The following is a 20,344-nucleotide window of genomic DNA, read 5'->3' as shown; positions in this document are numbered from 1 at the left end:
AAGGCAGCTGGCTGCAATGCAAGTGGCGATACCCAGCAAAGCCTAGGCCAAGGTGTACGCCACAGCAGTGTCAGACACGGTCTCCATCACATGTATACGAGCAAATGAACGTGCCTGCGCTGTCAGGACTCTAACTACAGTGGTTAGCTGCATTCACCTCCGTGGCAATGTCTTGCAGTCCTCCAAGCCTCTTGACTACAGGTACCGGTATGTGGCTCGATAACAAGTGGATAGACGCCGCATCTCTCTCGCCGTCAGGTGTTGCCGCGAGTCATACTTAACGTAGCTTTCTGCACGCGTCAGCGTAGCGTCAGTCGAGCAAAGTCGAGACAAGTCGCATAGGAGGAGCAACAAAAACGCGCAATTCCGGTACCGGGAATCGAACCCGGGCCTCCTGGGTGAGAGCCAGGTATCCTAGCCACTAGACCACACCGGACAACGACGGCAGCGCTCTTTCCAGCGAACGCAGCAGCCGCCCACGGTTAACTGACGACAACTGTAAAAAATCCACTCTCTCGCGTTATAGAACGGCGTGCTCCGGACGCATTTCGTGGAGACGAACGCCAGCAATGATGAGAGCAAAAGGTGCCTACAAATCCTGTCGTTGCACCACGCACTGTTCTACGACAATTCACCAAGCAGACGCTCACGCCTTGTTGTGCTGTTTCCTTTGCGGGCAATGAGTGCATCTGCCTTCGACACAGGAAACATTACACGTTCGGCAGCTGTGGGATTGGAACCCACGCCTCCGAAGAGAATGGTGCCTGAAACCAGCGCCTTAGACCGCTCGGCCACGCTACCTACACAACACGCGCGTCACAAGAGCTGCGTCCTACCCCACGAGGACACACCGCAACGGCACAAAAATGAGACGTAAAAAGTGGCAACGGTGGGATTCGAACCCACGCCTCCGGAGAGACTGGTGCCTAAAACCAGCGCCTTAGACCGCTCGGCCACGTTACCGTTGGATCAGCAGCGGCAAAACGTTTCGTTTGTACTACAAAGATCACTTCGAAATGGAAGTATCTTGGCAATCGCCGTGCCATGTATTTCCACTGCTCTCCCACTGGAAGCGTCTCTTTAGGCCATCCACAGCAAGAAAAAGCCGTGCCCGCCGTACGGTAGCGACGCCACTTGTCTGTAGCTGTCGCAGTTAAGGAGACAGCGTCAAGAGACGTTTTCGTGCCGTGACCAGGTTTCGAACCTGCGCTTTCCTTAACCACTAAAGTATCGTAGCTGTAACTGTCAGGCGGAGCTAGAATGCTCCATGTATCAAACATATGTGAGCTCAAGGAGGTTACACTTGAAGGAAAAGCGGCAGGTTAACGCGATCACATCAAAACCCCCGGCAGCTACGGGATTCGAAACCGCGCCTACAGAGAGACTGGTGCCTTAAACCAGCGCCTTAAAGCGCTCGGCCACGCTACATGCGCTGCTTGGTGCGCCAGTGTTCCTAGCATTTGTAGAAACAGTGCACGCCACAGCTTCCTGTTCTGCTGGGACTGGCTGCTCATCCATCGCACTTCAAACGACTGCCCTTTTCGACTACAGAGAGCAGCGGACGTCTGCGCTCTGGGAGGCGACATTACGTGTTGGGGATGAAGTGGTAGTGCTAACTGCGGCCTGCGGAACACGAGTGAAAAAATCAAGAGAGTACTGTCATTTCGAGTACTCGCCATTGCAACGGCAGCAAGGCAAAACTTTCAAAATTGCCGTGACCAGGATTCGAACGTGGGTTATTGCGGCCACAACGCAATGTCCTAACCACTAGACGATCACGGCCATGGCCACGGAGGCGCCCGCGAAGGCAGCTGGCTGCAATGCAAGTGGCGATACCCAGCAAAGCCTAGGCCAAGGTGTACGCCACAGCAGTGTCAGACACGGTCTCCATCACATGTATACGAGCAAATGAACGTGCCTGCGCTGTCAGGACTCTAACTACAGTGGTTAGCTGCATTCACCTCCGTGGCAATGTCTTGCAGTCCTCCAAGCCTCTTGACTACAGGTACCGGTATGTGGCTCGATAACAAGTGGATAGACGCCGCATCTCTCTCGCCGTCAGGTGTTGCCGCGAGTCATACTTAACGTAGCTTTCTGCACGCGTCAGCGTAGCGTCAGTCGAGCAAAGTCGAGACAAGTCGCATAGGAGGAGCAACAAAAACGCGCAATTCCGGTACCGGGAATCGAACCCGGGCCTCCTGGGTGAGAGCCAGGTATCCTAGCCACTAGACCACACCGGACAACGACGGCAGCGCTCTTTCCAGCGAACGCAGCAGCCGCCCACGGTTAACTGACGACAACTGTAAAAAATCCACTCTCTCGCGTTATAGAACGGCGTGCTCCGGACGCATTTCGTGGAGACGAACGCCAGCAATGATGAGAGCAAAAGGTGCCTACAAATCCTGTCGTTGCACCACGCACTGTTCTACGACAATTCACCAAGCAGACGCTCACGCCTTGTTGTGCTGTTTCCTTTGCGGGCAATGAGTGCATCTGCCTTCGACACAGGAAACATTACACGTTCGGCAGCTGTGGGATTGGAACCCACGCCTCCGAAGAGAATGGTGCCTGAAACCAGCGCCTTAGACCGCTCGGCCACGCTACCTACACAACACGCGCGTCACAAGAGCTGCGTCCTACCCCACGAGGACACACCGCAACGGCACAAAAATGAGACGTAAAAAGTGGCAACGGTGGGATTCGAACCCACGCCTCCGGAGAGACTGGTGCCTAAAACCAGCGCCTTAGACCGCTCGGCCACGTTACCGTTGGATCAGCAGCGGCAAAACGTTTCGTTTGTACTACAAAGATCACTTCGAAATGGAAGTATCTTGGCAATCGCCGTGCCATGTATTTCCACTGCTCTCCCACTGGAAGCGTCTCTTTAGGCCATCCACAGCAAGAAAAAGCCGTGCCCGCCGTACGGTAGCGACGCCACTTGTCTGTAGCTGTCGCAGTTAAGGAGACAGCGTCAAGAGACGTTTTCGTGCCGTGACCAGGTTTCGAACCTGCGCTTTCCTTAACCACTAAAGTATCGTAGCTGTAACTGTCAGGCGGAGCTAGAATGCTCCATGTATCAAACATATGTGAGCTCAAGGAGGTTACACTTGAAGGAAAAGCGGCAGGTTAACGCGATCACATCAAAACCCCCGGCAGCTACGGGATTCGAAACCGCGCCTACAGAGAGACTGGTGCCTTAAACCAGCGCCTTAAAGCGCTCGGCCACGCTACATGCGCTGCTTGGTGCGCCAGTGTTCCTAGCATTTGTAGAAACAGTGCACGCCACAGCTTCCTGTTCTGCTGGGACTGGCTGCTCATCCATCGCACTTCAAACGACTGCCCTTTTCGACTACAGAGAGCAGCGGACGTCTGCGCTCTGGGAGGCGACATTACGTGTTGGGGATGAAGTGGTAGTGCTAACTGCGGCCTGCGGAACACGAGTGAAAAAATCAAGAGAGTACTGTCATTTCGAGTACTCGCCATTGCAACGGCAGCAAGGCAAAACTTTCAAAATTGCCGTGACCAGGATTCGAACGTGGGTTATTGCGGCCACAACGCAATGTCCTAACCACTAGACGATCACGGCCATGGCCACGGAGGCGCCCGCGAAGGCAGCTGGCTGCAATGCAAGTGGCGATACCCAGCAAAGCCTAGGCCAAGGTGTACGCCACAGCAGTGTCAGACACGGTCTCCATCACATGTATACGAGCAAATGAACGTGCCTGCGCTGTCAGGACTCTAACTACAGTGGTTAGCTGCATTCACCTCCGTGGCAATGTCTTGCAGTCCTCCAAGCCTCTTGACTACAGGTACCGGTATGTGGCTCGATAACAAGTGGATAGACGCCGCATCTCTCTCGCCGTCAGGTGTTGCCGCGAGTCATACTTAACGTAGCTTTCTGCACGCGTCAGCGTAGCGTCAGTCGAGCAAAGTCGAGACAAGTCGCATAGGAGGAGCAACAAAAACGCGCAATTCCGGTACCGGGAATCGAACCCGGGCCTCCTGGGTGAGAGCCAGGTATCCTAGCCACTAGACCACACCGGACAACGACGGCAGCGCTCTTTCCAGCGAACACAGCAGCCGCCCACGGTTAACTGACGACAACTGTAAAAAATCCACTCTCTCGCGTTATAGAACGGCGTGCTCCGGACGCATTTCGTGGAGACGAACGCCAGCAATGATGAGAGCAAAAGGTGCCTACAAATCCTGTCGTTGCACCACGCACTGTTCTACGACAATTCACCAAGCAGACGCTCACGCCTTGTTGTGCTGTTTCCTTTGCGGGCAATGAGTGCATCTGCCTTCGACACAGGAAACATTACACGTTCGGCAGCTGTGGGATTGGAACCCACGCCTCCGAAGAGAATGGTGCCTGAAACCAGCGCCTTAGACCGCTCGGCCACGCTACCTACACAACACGCGCGTCACAAGAGCTGCGTCCTACCCCACGAGGACACACCGCAACGGCACAAAAATGAGACGTAAAAAGTGGCAACGGTGGGATTCGAACCCACGCCTCCGGAGAGACTGGTGCCTAAAACCAGCGCCTTAGACCGCTCGGCCACGTTACCGTTGGATCAGCAGCGGCAAAACGTTTCGTTTGTACTACAAAGATCACTTCGAAATGGAAGTATCTTGGCAATCGCCGTGCCATGTATTTCCACTGCTCTCCCACTGGAAGCGTCTCTTTAGGCCATCCACAGCAAGAAAAAGCCGTGCCCGCCGTACGGTAGCGACGCCACTTGTCTGTAGCTGTCGCAGTTAAGGAGACAGCGTCAAGAGACGTTTTCGTGCCGTGACCAGGTTTCGAACCTGCGCTTTCCTTAACCACTAAAGTATCGTAGCTGTAACTGTCAGGCGGAGCTAGAATGCTCCATGTATCAAACATATGTGAGCTCAAGGAGGTTACACTTGAAGGAAAAGCGGCAGGTTAACGCGATCACATCAAAACCCCCGGCAGCTACGGGATTCGAAACCGCGCCTACAGAGAGACTGGTGCCTTAAACCAGCGCCTTAAAGCGCTCGGCCACGCTACATGCGCTGCTTGGTGCGCCAGTGTTCCTAGCATTTGTAGAAACAGTGCACGCCACAGCTTCCTGTTCTGCTGGGACTGGCTGCTCATCCATCGCACTTCAAACGACTGCCCTTTTCGACTACAGAGAGCAGCGGACGTCTGCGCTCTGGGAGGCGACATTACGTGTTGGGGATGAAGTGGTAGTGCTAACTGCGGCCTGCGGAACACGAGTGAAAAAATCAAGAGAGTACTGTCATTTCGAGTACTCGCCATTGCAACGGCAGCAAGGCAAAACTTTCAAAATTGCCGTGACCAGGATTCGAACGTGGGTTATTGCGGCCACAACGCAATGTCCTAACCACTAGACGATCACGGCCATGGCCACGGAGGCGCCCGCGAAGGCAGCTGGCTGCAATGCAAGTGGCGATACCCAGCAAAGCCTAGGCCAAGGTGTACGCCACAGCAGTGTCAGACACGGTCTCCATCACATGTATACGAGCAAATGAACGTGCCTGCGCTGTCAGGACTCTAACTACAGTGGTTAGCTGCATTCACCTCCGTGGCAATGTCTTGCAGTCCTCCAAGCCTCTTGACTACAGGTACCGGTATGTGGCTCGATAACAAGTGGATAGACGCCGCATCTCTCTCGCCGTCAGGTGTTGCCGCGAGTCATACTTAACGTAGCTTTCTGCACGCGTCAGCGTAGCGTCAGTCGAGCAAAGTCGAGACAAGTCGCATAGGAGGAGCAACAAAAACGCGCAATTCCGGTACCGGGAATCGAACCCGGGCCTCCTGGGTGAGAGCCAGGTATCCTAGCCACTAGACCACACCGGACAACGACGGCAGCGCTCTTTCCAGCGAACGCAGCAGCCGCCCACGGTTAACTGACGACAACTGTAAAAAATCCACTCTCTCGCGTTATAGAACGGCGTGCTCCGGACGCATTTCGTGGAGACGAACGCCAGCAATGATGAGAGCAAAAGGTGCCTACAAATCCTGTCGTTGCACCACGCACTGTTCTACGACAATTCACCAAGCAGACGCTCACGCCTTGTTGTGCTGTTTCCTTTGCGGGCAATGAGTGCATCTGCCTTCGACACAGGAAACATTACACGTTCGGCAGCTGTGGGATTGGAACCCACGCCTCCGAAGAGAATGGTGCCTGAAACCAGCGCCTTAGACCGCTCGGCCACGCTACCTACACAACACGCGCGTCACAAGAGCTGCGTCCTACCCCACGAGGACACACCGCAACGGCACAAAAATGAGACGTAAAAAGTGGCAACGGTGGGATTCGAACCCACGCCTCCGGAGAGACTGGTGCCTAAAACCAGCGCCTTAGACCGCTCGGCCACGTTACCGTTGGATCAGCAGCGGCAAAACGCTTCGTTTGTACTACAAAGATCACTTCGAAATGGAAGTATCTTGGCAATCGCCGTGCCATGTATTTCCACTGCTCTCCCACTGGAAGCGTCTCTTTAGGCCATCCACAGCAAGAAAAAGCCGTGCCCGCCGTACGGTAGCGACGCCACTTGTCTGTAGCTGTCGCAGTTAAGGAGACAGCGTCAAGAGACGTTTTCGTGCCGTGACCAGGTTTCGAACCTGCGCTTTCCTTAACCACTAAAGTATCGTAGCTGTAACTGTCAGGCGGAGCTAGAATGCTCCATGTATCAAACATATGTGAGCTCAAGGAGGTTACACTTGAAGGAAAAGCGGCAGGTTAACGCGATCACATCAAAACCCCCGGCAGCTACGGGATTCGAAACCGCGCCTACAGAGAGACTGGTGCCTTAAACCAGCGCCTTAAAGCGCTCGGCCACGCTACATGCGCTGCTTGGTGCGCCAGTGTTCCTAGCATTTGTAGAAACAGTGCACGCCACAGCTTCCTGTTCTGCTGGGACTGGCTGCTCATCCATCGCACTTCAAACGACTGCCCTTTTCGACTACAGAGAGCAGCGGACGTCTGCGCTCTGGGAGGCGACATTACGTGTTGGGGATGAAGTGGTAGTGCTAACTGCGGCCTGCGGAACACGAGTGAAAAAATCAAGAGAGTACTGTCATTTCGAGTACTCGCCATTGCAACGGCAGCAAGGCAAAACTTTCAAAATTGCCGTGACCAGGATTCGAACCTGGGTTATTGCGGCCACAACGCAATGTCCTAACCACTAGACGATCACGGCCATGGCCACGGAGGCGCCCGCGAAGGCAGCTGGCTGCAATGCAAGTGGCGATACCCAGCAAAGCCTAGGCCAAGGTGTACGCCACAGCAGTGTCAGACACGGTCTCCATCACATGTATACGAGCAAATGAACGTGCCTGCGCTGTCAGGACTCTAACTACAGTGGTTAGCTGCATTCACCTCCGTGGCAATGTCTTGCAGTCCTCCAAGCCTCTTGACTACAGGTACCGGTATGTGGCTCGATAACAAGTGGATAGACGCCGCATCTCTCTCACCGTCAGGTGTTGCCGCGAGTCATACTTAACGTAGCTTTCTGCACGCGTCAGCGTAGCGTCAGTCGAGCAAAGTCGAGACAAGTCGCATAGGAGGAGCAACAAAAACGCGCAATTCCGGTACCGGGAATCGAACCCGGGCCTCCTGGGTGAGAGCCAGGTATCCTAGCCACTAGACCACACCGGACAACGACGGCAGTGCTCTTTCCAGCGAACGCAGCAGCCGCCCACGGTTAACTGACGACAACTGTAAAAAATCCACTCTCTCGCGTTATAGAACGGTGTGCTCCGGACGCATTTCGTGGAGACGAACGCCAGCAATGATGAGAGCAAAAGGTGCCTACAAATCCTGTCGTTGCACCACGCACTGTTCTACGACAATTCACCAAGCAGACGCTCACGCCTTGTTGTGCTGTTTCCTTTGCGGGCAATGAGTGCATCTGCCTTCGACACAGGAAACATTACACGTTCGGCAGCTGTGGGATTGGAACCCACGCCTCCGAAGAGAATGGTGCCTGAAACCAGCGCCTTAGACCGCTCGGCCACGCTACCTACACAACACGCGCGTCACAAGAGCTGCGTCCTACCCCACGAGGACACACCGCAACGGCACAAAAATGAGACGTAAAAAGTGGCAACGGTGGGATTCGAACCCACGCCTCCGGAGAGACTGGTGCCTAAAACCAGCGCCTTAGACCGCTCGGCCACGTTACCGTTGGATCAGCAGCGGCAAAACGTTTCGTTTGTACTACAAAGATCACTTCGAAATGGAAGTATCTTGGCAATCGCCGTGCCATGTATTTCCACTGCTCTCCCACTGGAAGCGTCTCTTTAGGCCATCCACAGCAAGAAAAAGCCGTGCCCGCCGTACGGTAGCGACGCCACTTGTCTGTAGCTGTCGCAGTTAAGGAGACAGCGTCAAGAGACGTTTTCGTGCCGTGACCAGGTTTCGAACCTGCGCTTTCCTTAACCACTAAAGTATCGTAGCTGTAACTGTCAGGCGGAGCTAGAATGCTCCATGTATCAAACATATGTGAGCTCAAGGAGGTTACACTTGAAGGAAAAGCGGCAGGTTAACGCGATCACATCAAAACCCCCGGCAGCTACGGGATTCGAAACCGCGCCTACAGAGAGACTGGTGCCTTAAACCAGCGCCTTAAAGCGCTCGGCCACGCTACATGCGCTGCTTGGTGCGCCAGTGTTCCTAGCATTTGTAGAAACAGTGCACGCCACAGCTTCCTGTTCTGCTGGGACTGGCTGCTCATCCATCGCACTTCAAACGACTGCCCTTTTCGACTACAGAGAGCAGCGGACGTCTGCGCTCTGGGAGGCGACATTACGTGTTGGGGATGAAGTGGTAGTGCTAACTGCGGCCTGCGGAACACGAGTGAAAAAATCAAGAGAGTACTGTCATTTCGAGTACTCGCCATTGCAACGGCAGCAAGGCAAAACTTTCAAAATTGCCGTGACCAGGATTCGAACGTGGGTTATTGCGGCCACAACGCAATGTCCTAACCACTAGACGATCACGGCCATGGCCACGGAGGCGCCCGCGAAGGCAGCTGGCTGCAATGCAAGTGGCGATACCCAGCAAAGCCTAGGCCAAGGTGTACGCCACAGCAGTGTCAGACACGGTCTCCATCACATGTATACGAGCAAATGAACGTGCCTGCGCTGTCAGGACTCTAACTACAGTGGTTAGCTGCATTCACCTCCGTGGCAATGTCTTGCAGTCCTCCAAGCCTCTTGACTACAGGTACCGGTATGTGGCTCGATAACAAGTGGATAGACGCCGCATCTCTCTCGCCGTCAGGTGTTGCCGCGAGTCATACTTAACGTAGCTTTCTGCACGCGTCAGCGTAGCGTCAGTCGAGCAAAGTCGAGACAAGTCGCATAGGAGGAGCAACAAAAACGCGCAATTCCGGTACCGGGAATCGAACCCGGGCCTCCTGGGTGAGAGCCAGGTATCCTAGCCACTAGACCACACCGGACAACGACGGCAGCGCTCTTTCCAGCGAACGCAGCAGCCGCCCACGGTTAACTGACGACAACTGTAAAAAATCCACTCTCTCGCGTTATAGAACGGCGTGCTCCGGACGCATTTCGTGGAGACGAACGCCAGCAATGATGAGAGCAAAAGGTGCCTACAAATCCTGTCGTTGCACCACGCACTGTTCTACGACAATTCACCAAGCAGACGCTCACGCCTTGTTGTGCTGTTTCCTTTGCGGGCAATGAGTGCATCTGCCTTCGACACAGGAAACATTACACGTTCGGCAGCTGTGGGATTGGAACCCACGCCTCCGAAGAGAATGGTGCCTGAAACCAGCGCCTTAGACCGCTCGGCCACGCTACCTACACAACACGCGCGTCACAAGAGCTGCGTCCTACCCCACGAGGACACACCGCAACGGCACAAAAATGAGACGTAAAAAGTGGCAACGGTGGGATTCGAACCCACGCCTCCGGAGAGACTGGTGCCTAAAACCAGCGCCTTAGACCGCTCGGCCACGTTACCGTTGGATCAGCAGCGGCAAAACGTTTCGTTTGTACTACAAAGATCACTTCGAAATGGAAGTATCTTGGCAATCGCCGTGCCATGTATTTCCACTGCTCTCCCACTGGAAGCGTCTCTTTAGGCCATCCACAGCAAGAAAAAGCCGTGCCCGCCGTACGGTAGCGACGCCACTTGTCTGTAGCTGTCGCAGTTAAGGAGACAGCGTCAAGAGACGTTTTCGTGCCGTGACCAGGTTTCGAACCTGCGCTTTCCTTAACCACTAAAGTATCGTAGCTGTAACTGTCAGGCGGAGCTAGAATGCTCCATGTATCAAACATATGTGAGCTCAAGGAGGTTACACTTGAAGGAAAAGCGGCAGGTTAACGCGATCACATCAAAACCCCCGGCAGCTACGGGATTCGAAACCGCGCCTACAGAGAGACTGGTGCCTTAAACCAGCGCCTTAAAGCGCTCGGCCACGCTACATGCGCTGCTTGGTGCGCCAGTGTTCCTAGCATTTGTAGAAACAGTGCACGCCACAGCTTCCTGTTCTGCTGGGACTGGCTGCTCATCCATCGCACTTCAAACGACTGCCCTTTTCGACTACAGAGAGCAGCGGACGTCTGCGCTCTGGGAGGCGACATTACGTGTTGGGGATGAAGTGGTAGTGCTAACTGCGGCCTGCGGAACACGAGTGAAAAAATCAAGAGAGTACTGTCATTTCGAGTACTCGCCATTGCAACGGCAGCAAGGCAAAACTTTCAAAATTGCCGTGACCAGGATTCGAACCTGGGTTATTGCGGCCACAACGCAATGTCCTAACCACTAGACGATCACGGCCATGGCCACGGAGGCGCCCGCGAAGGCAGCTGGCTGCAATGCAAGTGGCGATACCCAGCAAAGCCTAGGCCAAGGTGTACGCCACAGCAGTGTCAGACACGGTCTCCATCACATGTATACGAGCAAATGAACGTGCCTGCGCTGTCAGGACTCTAACTACAGTGGTTAGCTGCATTCACCTCCGTGGCAATGTCTTGCAGTCCTCCAAGCCTCTTGACTACAGGTACCGGTATGTGGCTCGATAACAAGTGGATAGACGCCGCATCTCTCTCGCCGTCAGGTGTTGCCGCGAGTCATACTTAACGTAGCTTTCTGCACGCGTCAGCGTAGCGTCAGTCGAGCAAAGTCGAGACAAGTCGCATAGGAGGAGCAACAAAAACGCGCAATTCCGGTACCGGGAATCGAACCCGGGCCTCCTGGGTGAGAGCCAGGTATCCTAGCCACTAGACCACACCGGACAACGACGGCAGTGCTCTTTCCAGCGAACGCAGCAGCCGCCCACGGTTAACTGACGACAACTGTAAAAAATCCACTCTCTCGCGTTATAGAACGGCGTGCTCCGGACGCATTTCGTGGAGACGAACGCCAGCAATGATGAGAGCAAAAGGTGCCTACAAATCCTGTCGTTGCACCACGCACTGTTCTACGACAATTCACCAAGCAGACGCTCACGCCTTGTTGTGCTGTTTCCTTTGCGGGCAATGAGTGCATCTGCCTTCGACACAGGAAACATTACACGTTCGGCAGCTGTGGGATTGGAACCCACGCCTCCGAAGAGAATGGTGCCTGAAACCAGCGCCTTAGACCGCTCGGCCACGCTACCTACACAACACGCGCGTCACAAGAGCTGCGTCCTACCCCACGAGGACACACCGCAACGGCACAAAAATGAGACGTAAAAAGTGGCAACGGTGGGATTCGAACCCACGCCTCCGGAGAGACTGGTGCCTAAAACCAGCGCCTTAGACCGCTCGGCCACGTTACCGTTGGATCAGCAGCGGCAAAACGTTTCGTTTGTACTACAAAGATCACTTCGAAATGGAAGTATCTTGGCAATCGCCGTGCCATGTATTTCCACTGCTCTCCCACTGGAAGCGTCTCTTTAGGCCATCCACAGCAAGAAAAAGCCGTGCCCGCCGTACGGTAGCGACGCCACTTGTCTGTAGCTGTCGCAGTTAAGGAGACAGCGTCAAGAGACGTTTTCGTGCCGTGACCAGGTTTCGAACCTGCGCTTTCCTTAACCACTAAAGTATCGTAGCTGTAACTGTCAGGCGGAGCTAGAATGCTCCATGTATCAAACATATGTGAGCTCAAGGAGGTTACACTTGAAGGAAAAGCGGCAGGTTAACGCGATCACATCAAAACCCCCGGCAGCTACGGGATTCGAAACCGCGCCTACAGAGAGACTGGTGCCTTAAACCAGCGCCTTAAAGCGCTCGGCCACGCTACATGCGCTGCTTGGTGCGCCAGTGTTCCTAGCATTTGTAGAAACAGTGCACGCCACAGCTTCCTGTTCTGCTGGGACTGGCTGCTCATCCATCGCACTTCAAACGACTGCCCTTTTCGACTACAGAGAGCAGCGGACGTCTGCGCTCTGGGAGGCGACATTACGTGTTGGGGATGAAGTGGTAGTGCTAACTGCGGCCTGCGGAACACGAGTGAAAAAATCAAGAGAGTACTGTCATTTCGAGTACTCGCCATTGCAACGGCAGCAAGGCAAAACTTTCAAAATTGCCGTGACCAGGATTCGAACCTGGGTTATTGCGGCCACAACGCAATGTCCTAACCACTAGACGATCACGGCCATGGCCACGGAGGCGCCCGCGAAGGCAGCTGGCTGCAATGCAAGTGGCGATACCCAGCAAAGCCTAGGCCAAGGTGTACGCCACAGCAGTGTCAGACACGGTCTCCATCACATGTATACGAGCAAATGAACGTGCCTGCGCTGTCAGGACTCTAACTACAGTGGTTAGCTGCATTCACCTCCGTGGCAATGTCTTGCAGTCCTCCAAGCCTCTTGACTACAGGTACCGGTATGTGGCTCGATAACAAGTGGATAGACGCCGCATCTCTCTCGCCGTCAGGTGTTGCCGCGAGTCATACTTAACGTAGCTTTCTGCACGCGTCAGCGTAGCGTCAGTCGAGCAAAGTCGAGACAAGTCGCATAGGAGGAGCAACAAAAACGCGCAATTCCGGTACCGGGAATCGAACCCGGGCCTCCTGGGTGAGAGCCAGGTATCCTAGCCACTAGACCACACCGGACAACGACGGCAGTGCTCTTTCCAGCGAACGCAGCAGCCGCCCACGGTTAACTGACGACAACTGTAAAAAATCCACTCTCTCGCGTTATAGAACGGCGTGCTCCGGACGCATTTCGTGGAGACGAACGCCAGCAATGATGAGAGCAAAAGGTGCCTACAAATCCTGTCGTTGCACCACGCACTGTTCTACGACAATTCACCAAGCAGACGCTCACGCCTTGTTGTGCTGTTTCCTTTGCGGGCAATGAGTGCATCTGCCTTCGACACAGGAAACATTACACGTTCGGCAGCTGTGGGATTGGAACCCACGCCTCCGAAGAGAATGGTGCCTGAAACCAGCGCCTTAGACCGCTCGGCCACGCTACCTACACAACACGCGCGTCACAAGAGCTGCGTCCTACCCCACGAGGACACACCGCAACGGCACAAAAATGAGACGTAAAAAGTGGCAACGGTGGGATTCGAACCCACGCCTCCGGAGAGACTGGTGCCTAAAACCAGCGCCTTAGACCGCTCGGCCACGTTACCGTTGGATCAGCAGCGGCAAAACGTTTCGTTTGTACTACAAAGATCACTTCGAAATGGAAGTATCTTGGCAATCGCCGTGCCATGTATTTCCACTGCTCTCCCACTGGAAGCGTCTCTTTAGGCCATCCACAGCAAGAAAAAGCCGTGCCCGCCGTACGGTAGCGACGCCACTTGTCTGTAGCTGTCGCAGTTAAGGAGACAGCGTCAAGAGACGTTTTCGTGCCGTGACCAGGTTTCGAACCTGCGCTTTCCTTAACCACTAAAGTATCGTAGCTGTAACTGTCAGGCGGAGCTAGAATGCTCCATGTATCAAACATATGTGAGCTCAAGGAGGTTACACTTGAAGGAAAAGCGGCAGGTTAACGCGATCACATCAAAACCCCCGGCAGCTACGGGATTCGAAACCGCGCCTACAGAGAGACTGGTGCCTTAAACCAGCGCCTTAAAGCGCTCGGCCACGCTACATGCGCTGCTTGGTGCGCCAGTGTTCCTAGCATTTGTAGAAACAGTGCACGCCACAGCTTCCTGTTCTGCTGGGACTGGCTGCTCATCCATCGCACTTCAAACGACTGCCCTTTTCGACTACAGAGAGCAGCGGACGCCTGCGCTCTGGGAGGCGACATTACGTGTTGGGGATGAAGTGGTAGTGCTAACTGCGGCCTGCGGAACACGAGTGAAAAAATCAAGAGAGTACTGTCATTTCGAGTACTCGCCATTGCAACGGCAGCAAGGCAAAACTTTCAAAATTGCCGTGACCAGGATTCGAACCTGGGTTATTGCGGCCACAACGCAATGTCCTAACCACTAGACGATCACGGCCATGGCCACGGAGGCGCCCGCGAAGGCAGCTGGCTGCAATGCAAGTGGCGATACCCAGCAAAGCCTAGGCCAAGGTGTACGCCACAGCAGTGTCAGACACGGTCTCCATCACATGTATACGAGCAAATGAACGTGCCTGCGCTGTCAGGACTCTAACTACAGTGGTTAGCTGCATTCACCTCCGTGGCAATGTCTTGCAGTCCTCCAAGCCTCTTGACTACAGGTACCGGTATGTGGCTCGATAACAAGTGGATAGACGCCGCATCTCTCTCGCCGTCAGGTGTTGCCGCGAGTCATACTTAACGTAGCTTTCTGCACGCGTCAGCGTAGCGTCAGTCGAGCAAAGTCGAGACAAGTCGCATAGGAGGAGCAACAAAAACGCGCAATTCCGGTACCGGGAATCGAACCCGGGCCTCCTGGGTGAGAGCCAGGTATCCTAGCCACTAGACCACACCGGACAACGACGGCAGCGCTCTTTCCAGCGAACGCAGCAGCCGCCCACGGTTAACTGACGACAACTGTAAAAAATCCACTCTCTCGCGTTATAGAACGGCGTGCTCCGGACGCATTTCGTGGAGACGAACGCCAGCAATGATGAGAGCAAAAGGTGCCTACAAATCCTGTCGTTGCACCACGCACTGTTCTACGACAATTCACCAAGCAGACGCTCACGCCTTGTTGTGCTGTTTCCTTTGCGGGCAATGAGTGCATCTGCCTTCGACACAGGAAACATTACACGTTCGGCAGCTGTGGGATTGGAACCCACGCCTCCGAAGAGAATGGTGCCTGAAACCAGCGCCTTAGACCGCTCGGCCACGCTACCTACACAACACGCGCGTCACAAGAGCTGCGTCCTACCCCACGAGGACACACCGCAACGGCACAAAAATGAGACGTAAAAAGTGGCAACGGTGGGATTCGAACCCACGCCTCCGGAGAGACTGGTGCCTAAAACCAGCGCCTTAGACCGCTCGGCCACGTTACCGTTGGATCAGCAGCGGCAAAACGTTTCGTTTGTACTACAAAGATCACTTCGAAATGGAAGTATCTTGGCAATCGCCGTGCCATGTATTTCCACTGCTCTCCCACTGGAAGCGTCTCTTTAGGCCATCCACAGCAAGAAAAAGCCGTGCCCGCCGTACGGTAGCGACGCCACTTGTCTGTAGCTGTCGCAGTTAAGGAGACAGCGTCAAGAGACGTTTTCGTGCCGTGACCAGGTTTCGAACCTGCGCTTTCCTTAACCACTAAAGTATCGTAGCTGTAACTGTCAGGCGGAGCTAGAATGCTCCATGTATCAAACATATGTGAGCTCAAGGAGGTTACACTTGAAGGAAAAGCGGCAGGTTAACGCGATCACATCAAAACCCCCGGCAGCTACGGGATTCGAAACCGCGCCTACAGAGAGACTGGTGCCTTAAACCAGCGCCTTAAAGCGCTCGGCCACGCTACATGCGCTGCTTGGTGCGCCAGTGTTCCTAGCATTTGTAGAAACAGTGCACGCCACAGCTTCCTGTTCTGCTGGGACTGGCTGCTCATCCATCGCACTTCAAACGACTGCCCTTTTCGACTACAGAGAGCAGCGGACGTCTGCGCTCTGGGAGGCGACATTACGTGTTGGGGATGAAGTGGTAGTGCTAACTGCGGCCTGCGGAACACGAGTGAAAAAATCAAGAGAGTACTGTCATTTCGAGTACTCGCCATTGCAACGGCAGCAAGGCAAAACTTTCAAAATTGCCGTGACCAGGATTCGAACCTGGGTTATTGCGGCCACAACGCAATGTCCTAACCACTAGACGATCACGGCCATGGCCACGGAGGCGCCCGCGAAGGCAGCTGGCTGCAATGCAAGTGGCGATACCCAGCAAAGCCTAGGCCAAGGTGTACGCCACAGCAGTGTCAGACACGGTCTCCATCACATGTATACGAGCAAATGAACGTGCCTGCGCTGTCAGGACTCTAACTACAGTGGTTAGCTGCATTCACCTCCGTGGCAATGTCTTGCAGTCCTCCAAGCCTCTTGACTACAGGTACCGGTATGTGGCTCGATAACAAGTGGATAGACGCCGCATCTCTCTCACCGTCAGGTGTTGCCGCGAGTCATACTTAACGTAGCTTTCTGCACGCGTCAGCGTAGCGTCAGTCGAGCAAAGTCGAGACATGTCGCATAGGAGGAGCAACAAAAACGCGCAATTCCGGTACCGGGAATCGAACCCGGGCCTCCTGGGTGAGAGCCAGGTATCCTAGCCACTAGACCACACCGGACAACGACGGCAGTGCTCTTTCCAGCGAACGCAGCAGCCGCCCACGGTTAACTGACGACAACTGTAAAAAATCCACTCTCTCGCGTTATAGAACGGTGTGCTCCGGACGCATTTCGTGGAGACGAACGCCAGCAATGATGAGAGCAAAAGGTGCCTACAAATCCTGTCGTTGCACCACGCACTGTTCTACGACAATTCACCAAGCAGACGCTCACGCCTTGTTGTGCTGTTTCCTTTGCGGGCAATGAGTGCATCTGCCTTCGACACAGGAAACATTACACGTTCGGCAGCTGTGGGATTGGAACCCACGCCTCCGAAGAGAATGGTGCCTGAAACCAGCGCCTTAGACCGCTCGGCCACGCTACCTACACAACACGCGCGTCACAAGAGCTGCGTCCTACCCCACGAGGACACACCGCAACGGCACAAAAATGAGACGTAAAAAGTGGCAACGGTGGGATTCGAACCCACGCCTCCGGAGAGACTGGTGCCTAAAACCAGCGCCTTAGACCGCTCGGCCACGTTACCGTTGGATCAGCAGCGGCAAAACGTTTCGTTTGTACTACAAAGATCACTTCGAAATGGAAGTATCTTGGCAATCGCCGTGCCATGTATTTCCACTGCTCTCCCACTGGAAGCGTCTCTTTAGGCCATCCACAGCAAGAAAAAGCCGTGCCCGCCGTACGGTAGCGACGCCACTTGTCTGTAGCTGTCGCAGTTAAGGAGACAGCGTCAAGAGACGTTTTCGTGCCGTGACCAGGTTTCGAACCTGCGCTTTCCTTAACCACTAAAGTATCGTAGCTGTAACTGTCAGGCGGAGCTAGAATGCTCCATGTATCAAACATATGTGAGCTCAAGGAGGTTACACTTGAAGGAAAAGCGGCAGGTTAACGCGATCACATCAAAACCCCCGGCAGCTACGGGATTCGAAACCGCGCCTACAGAGAGACTGGTGCCTTAAACCAGCGCCTTAAAGCGCTCGGCCACGCTACATGCGCTGCTTGGTGCGCCAGTGTTCCTAGCATTTGTAGAAACAGTGCACGCCACAGCTTCCTGTTCTGCTGGGACTGGCTGCTCATCCATCGCACTTCAAACGACTGCCCTTTTCGACTACAGAGAGCAGCGGACGCCTGCGCTCTGGGAGGCGACATTACGTGTTGGGGATGAAGTGGTAGTGCTAACTGCGGCCTGCGGAACACGAGTGAAAAAATCAAGAGAGTACTGTCATTTCGAGTACTCGCCATTGCAACGGCAGCAAGGCAAAACTTTCAAAATTGCCGTGACCAGGATTCGAACCTGGGTTATTGCGGCCACAACGCAATGTCCTAACCACTAGACGATCACGGCCATGGCCACGGAGGCGCCCGCGAAGGCAGCTGGCTGCAATGCAAGTGGCGATACCCAGCAAAGCCTAGGCCAAGGTGTACGCCACAGCAGTGTCAGACACGGTCTCCATCACATGTATACGAGCAAATGAACGTGCCTGCGCTGTCAGGACTCTAACTACAGTGGTTAGCTGCATTCACCTCCGTGGCAATGTCTTGCAGTCCTCCAAGCCTCTTGACTACAGGTACCGGTATGTGGCTCGATAACAAGTGGATAGACGCCGCATCTCTCTCGCCGTCAGGTGTTGCCGCGAGTCATACTTAACGTAGCTTTCTGCACGCGTCAGCGTAGCGTCAGTCGAGCAAAGTCGAGACAAGTCGCATAGGAGGAGCAACAAAAACGCGCAATTCCGGTACCGGGAATCGAACCCGGGCCTCCTGGGTGAGAGCCAGGTATCCTAGCCACTAGACCACACCGGACAACGACGGCAGCGCTCTTTCCAGCGAACGCAGCAGCCGCCCACGGTTAACTGACGACAACTGTAAAAAATCCACTCTCTCGCGTTATAGAACGGCGTGCTCCGGACGCATTTCGTGGAGACGAACGCCAGCAATGATGAGAGCAAAAGGTGCCTACAAATCCTGTCGTTGCACCACGCACTGTTCTACGACAATTCACCAAGCAGACGCTCACGCCTTGTTGTGCTGTTTCCTTTGCGGGCAATGAGTGCATCTGCCTTCGACACAGGAAACATTACACGTTCGGCAGCTGTGGGATTGGAACCCACGCCTCCGAAGAGAATGGTGCCTGAAACCAGCGCCTTAGACCGCTCGGCCACGCTACCTACACAACACGCGCGTCACAAGAGCTGCGTCCTACCCCACGAGGACACACCGCAACGGCACAAAAATGAGACGTAAAAAGTGGCAACGGTGGGATTCGAACCCACGCCTCCGGAGAGACTGGTGCCTAAAACCAGCGCCTTAGACCGCTCGGCCACGTTACCGTTGGATCAGCAGCGGCAAAACGTTTCGTTTGTACTACAAAGATCACTTCGAAATGGAAGTATCTTGGCAATCGCCGTGCCATGTATTTCCACTGCTCTCCCACTGGAAGCGTCTCTTTAGGCCATCCACAGCAAGAAAAAGCCGTGCCCGCCGTACGGTAGCGACGCCACTTGTCTGTAGCTGTCGCAGTTAAGGAGACAGCGTCAAGAGACGTTTTCGTGCCGTGACCAGGTTTCGAACCTGCGCTTTCCTTAACCACTAAAGTATCGTAGCTGTAACTGTCAGGCGGAGCTAGAATGCTCCATGTATCAAACATATGTGAGCTCAAGGAGGTTACACTTGAAGGAAAAGCGGCAGGTTAACGCGATCACATCAAAACCCCCGGCAGCTACGGGATTCGAAACCGCGCCTACAGAGAGACTGGTGCCTTAAACCAGCGCCTTAAAGCGCTCGGCCACGCTACATGCGCTGCTTGGTGCGCCAGTGTTCCTAGCATTTGTAGAAACAGTGCACGCCACAGCTTCCTGTTCTGCTGGGACTGGCTGCTCATCCATCGCACTTCAAACGACTGCCCTTTTCGACTACAGAGAGCAGCGGACGTCTGCGCTCTGGGAGGCGACATTACGTGTTGGGGATGAAGTGGTAGTGCTAACTGCGGCCTGCGGAACACGAGTGAAAAAATCAAGAGAGTACTGTCATTTCGAGTACTCGCCATTGCAACGGCAGCAAGGCAAAACTTTCAAAATTGCCGTGACCAGGATTCGAACCTGGGTTATTGCGGCCACAACGCAATGTCCTAACCACTAGACGATCACGGCCATGGCCACGGAGGCGCCCGCGAAGGCAGCTGGCTGCAATGCAAGTGGCGATACCCAGCAAAGCCTAGGCCAAGGTGTACGCCACAGCAGTGTCAGACACGGTCTCCATCACATGTATACGAGCAAATGAACGTGCCTGCGCTGTCAGGACTCTAACTACAGTGGTTAGCTGCATTCACCTCCGTGGCAATGTCTTGCAGTCCTCCAAGCCTCTTGACTACAGGTACCGGTATGTGGCTCGATAACAAGTGGATAGACGCCGCATCTCTCTCACCGTCAGGTGTTGCCGCGAGTCATACTTAACGTAGCTTTCTGCACGCGTCAGCGTAGCGTCAGTCGAGCAAAGTCGAGACATGTCGCATAGGAGGAGCAACAAAAACGCGCAATTCCGGTACCGGGAATCGAACCCGGGCCTCCTGGGTGAGAGCCAGGTATCCTAGCCACTAGACCACACCGGACAACGACGGCAGTGCTCTTTCCAGCGAACGCAGCAGCCGCCCACGGTTAACTGACGACAACTGT

General features: G+C 54.5%; 34 non-coding genes across 34 annotated transcripts; all 34 read right to left on the bottom strand.

The window, feature by feature from the left end:
• Positions 1-364: 364 nt before the first annotated feature.
• Positions 365-436, bottom strand: Trnae-cuc. The gene has a single exon. It is a non-coding gene; the product is annotated as a tRNA-Glu (tRNA).
• Positions 437-881: 445 nt separating this feature from the next.
• Trnal-uag lies at positions 882-963 on the bottom strand. Its single transcript has one exon. It is a non-coding gene; the product is annotated as a tRNA-Leu (tRNA).
• Positions 964-1,710: 747 nt separating this feature from the next.
• On the bottom strand, positions 1,711-1,782 carry Trnah-gug. The gene has a single exon. It is a non-coding gene; the product is annotated as a tRNA-His (tRNA).
• A 386-nt stretch (positions 1,783-2,168) lies between these two features.
• Positions 2,169-2,240, bottom strand: Trnae-cuc. The gene has a single exon. It is a non-coding gene; the product is annotated as a tRNA-Glu (tRNA).
• A 445-nt stretch (positions 2,241-2,685) lies between these two features.
• Trnal-uag lies at positions 2,686-2,767 on the bottom strand. Its single transcript has one exon. It is a non-coding gene; the product is annotated as a tRNA-Leu (tRNA).
• A 747-nt stretch (positions 2,768-3,514) lies between these two features.
• On the bottom strand, positions 3,515-3,586 carry Trnah-gug. The gene has a single exon. It is a non-coding gene; the product is annotated as a tRNA-His (tRNA).
• A 386-nt stretch (positions 3,587-3,972) lies between these two features.
• Trnae-cuc lies at positions 3,973-4,044 on the bottom strand. The gene has a single exon. It is a non-coding gene; the product is annotated as a tRNA-Glu (tRNA).
• A 445-nt stretch (positions 4,045-4,489) lies between these two features.
• Positions 4,490-4,571, bottom strand: Trnal-uag. Its single transcript has one exon. It is a non-coding gene; the product is annotated as a tRNA-Leu (tRNA).
• A 747-nt stretch (positions 4,572-5,318) lies between these two features.
• Trnah-gug lies at positions 5,319-5,390 on the bottom strand. The gene has a single exon. It is a non-coding gene; the product is annotated as a tRNA-His (tRNA).
• A 386-nt stretch (positions 5,391-5,776) lies between these two features.
• Trnae-cuc lies at positions 5,777-5,848 on the bottom strand. The gene has a single exon. It is a non-coding gene; the product is annotated as a tRNA-Glu (tRNA).
• A 445-nt stretch (positions 5,849-6,293) lies between these two features.
• Trnal-uag lies at positions 6,294-6,375 on the bottom strand. The gene has a single exon. It is a non-coding gene; the product is annotated as a tRNA-Leu (tRNA).
• A 747-nt stretch (positions 6,376-7,122) lies between these two features.
• On the bottom strand, positions 7,123-7,194 carry Trnah-gug. Its single transcript has one exon. It is a non-coding gene; the product is annotated as a tRNA-His (tRNA).
• A 386-nt stretch (positions 7,195-7,580) lies between these two features.
• Positions 7,581-7,652, bottom strand: Trnae-cuc. Its single transcript has one exon. It is a non-coding gene; the product is annotated as a tRNA-Glu (tRNA).
• Positions 7,653-8,097: 445 nt separating this feature from the next.
• Positions 8,098-8,179, bottom strand: Trnal-uag. Its single transcript has one exon. It is a non-coding gene; the product is annotated as a tRNA-Leu (tRNA).
• Positions 8,180-8,926: 747 nt separating this feature from the next.
• Trnah-gug lies at positions 8,927-8,998 on the bottom strand. The gene has a single exon. It is a non-coding gene; the product is annotated as a tRNA-His (tRNA).
• A 386-nt stretch (positions 8,999-9,384) lies between these two features.
• Trnae-cuc lies at positions 9,385-9,456 on the bottom strand. The gene has a single exon. It is a non-coding gene; the product is annotated as a tRNA-Glu (tRNA).
• A 445-nt stretch (positions 9,457-9,901) lies between these two features.
• Trnal-uag lies at positions 9,902-9,983 on the bottom strand. Its single transcript has one exon. It is a non-coding gene; the product is annotated as a tRNA-Leu (tRNA).
• Positions 9,984-10,730: 747 nt separating this feature from the next.
• On the bottom strand, positions 10,731-10,802 carry Trnah-gug. The gene has a single exon. It is a non-coding gene; the product is annotated as a tRNA-His (tRNA).
• A 386-nt stretch (positions 10,803-11,188) lies between these two features.
• Positions 11,189-11,260, bottom strand: Trnae-cuc. The gene has a single exon. It is a non-coding gene; the product is annotated as a tRNA-Glu (tRNA).
• A 445-nt stretch (positions 11,261-11,705) lies between these two features.
• Trnal-uag lies at positions 11,706-11,787 on the bottom strand. Its single transcript has one exon. It is a non-coding gene; the product is annotated as a tRNA-Leu (tRNA).
• A 747-nt stretch (positions 11,788-12,534) lies between these two features.
• Trnah-gug lies at positions 12,535-12,606 on the bottom strand. The gene has a single exon. It is a non-coding gene; the product is annotated as a tRNA-His (tRNA).
• Positions 12,607-12,992: 386 nt separating this feature from the next.
• Positions 12,993-13,064, bottom strand: Trnae-cuc. The gene has a single exon. It is a non-coding gene; the product is annotated as a tRNA-Glu (tRNA).
• Positions 13,065-13,509: 445 nt separating this feature from the next.
• Positions 13,510-13,591, bottom strand: Trnal-uag. Its single transcript has one exon. It is a non-coding gene; the product is annotated as a tRNA-Leu (tRNA).
• Positions 13,592-14,338: 747 nt separating this feature from the next.
• Trnah-gug lies at positions 14,339-14,410 on the bottom strand. Its single transcript has one exon. It is a non-coding gene; the product is annotated as a tRNA-His (tRNA).
• A 386-nt stretch (positions 14,411-14,796) lies between these two features.
• On the bottom strand, positions 14,797-14,868 carry Trnae-cuc. The gene has a single exon. It is a non-coding gene; the product is annotated as a tRNA-Glu (tRNA).
• Positions 14,869-15,313: 445 nt separating this feature from the next.
• Trnal-uag lies at positions 15,314-15,395 on the bottom strand. The gene has a single exon. It is a non-coding gene; the product is annotated as a tRNA-Leu (tRNA).
• Positions 15,396-16,142: 747 nt separating this feature from the next.
• Positions 16,143-16,214, bottom strand: Trnah-gug. Its single transcript has one exon. It is a non-coding gene; the product is annotated as a tRNA-His (tRNA).
• Positions 16,215-16,600: 386 nt separating this feature from the next.
• Trnae-cuc lies at positions 16,601-16,672 on the bottom strand. The gene has a single exon. It is a non-coding gene; the product is annotated as a tRNA-Glu (tRNA).
• A 445-nt stretch (positions 16,673-17,117) lies between these two features.
• Positions 17,118-17,199, bottom strand: Trnal-uag. The gene has a single exon. It is a non-coding gene; the product is annotated as a tRNA-Leu (tRNA).
• Positions 17,200-17,946: 747 nt separating this feature from the next.
• Positions 17,947-18,018, bottom strand: Trnah-gug. The gene has a single exon. It is a non-coding gene; the product is annotated as a tRNA-His (tRNA).
• A 386-nt stretch (positions 18,019-18,404) lies between these two features.
• Positions 18,405-18,476, bottom strand: Trnae-cuc. Its single transcript has one exon. It is a non-coding gene; the product is annotated as a tRNA-Glu (tRNA).
• Positions 18,477-18,921: 445 nt separating this feature from the next.
• On the bottom strand, positions 18,922-19,003 carry Trnal-uag. Its single transcript has one exon. It is a non-coding gene; the product is annotated as a tRNA-Leu (tRNA).
• Positions 19,004-19,750: 747 nt separating this feature from the next.
• Positions 19,751-19,822, bottom strand: Trnah-gug. Its single transcript has one exon. It is a non-coding gene; the product is annotated as a tRNA-His (tRNA).
• A 386-nt stretch (positions 19,823-20,208) lies between these two features.
• Trnae-cuc lies at positions 20,209-20,280 on the bottom strand. Its single transcript has one exon. It is a non-coding gene; the product is annotated as a tRNA-Glu (tRNA).
• Between the last annotated feature and the right edge of the window lie 64 nt (positions 20,281-20,344).

Source organism: Schistocerca piceifrons, unplaced genomic scaffold (assembly GCF_021461385.2).
Source record: "Schistocerca piceifrons isolate TAMUIC-IGC-003096 unplaced genomic scaffold, iqSchPice1.1 HiC_scaffold_670, whole genome shotgun sequence".
Classification (NCBI taxonomy): Eukaryota; Metazoa; Arthropoda; class Insecta; order Orthoptera; family Acrididae; genus Schistocerca; species Schistocerca piceifrons.
This window is presented reverse-complemented; position numbering and strand designations above follow the sequence as displayed.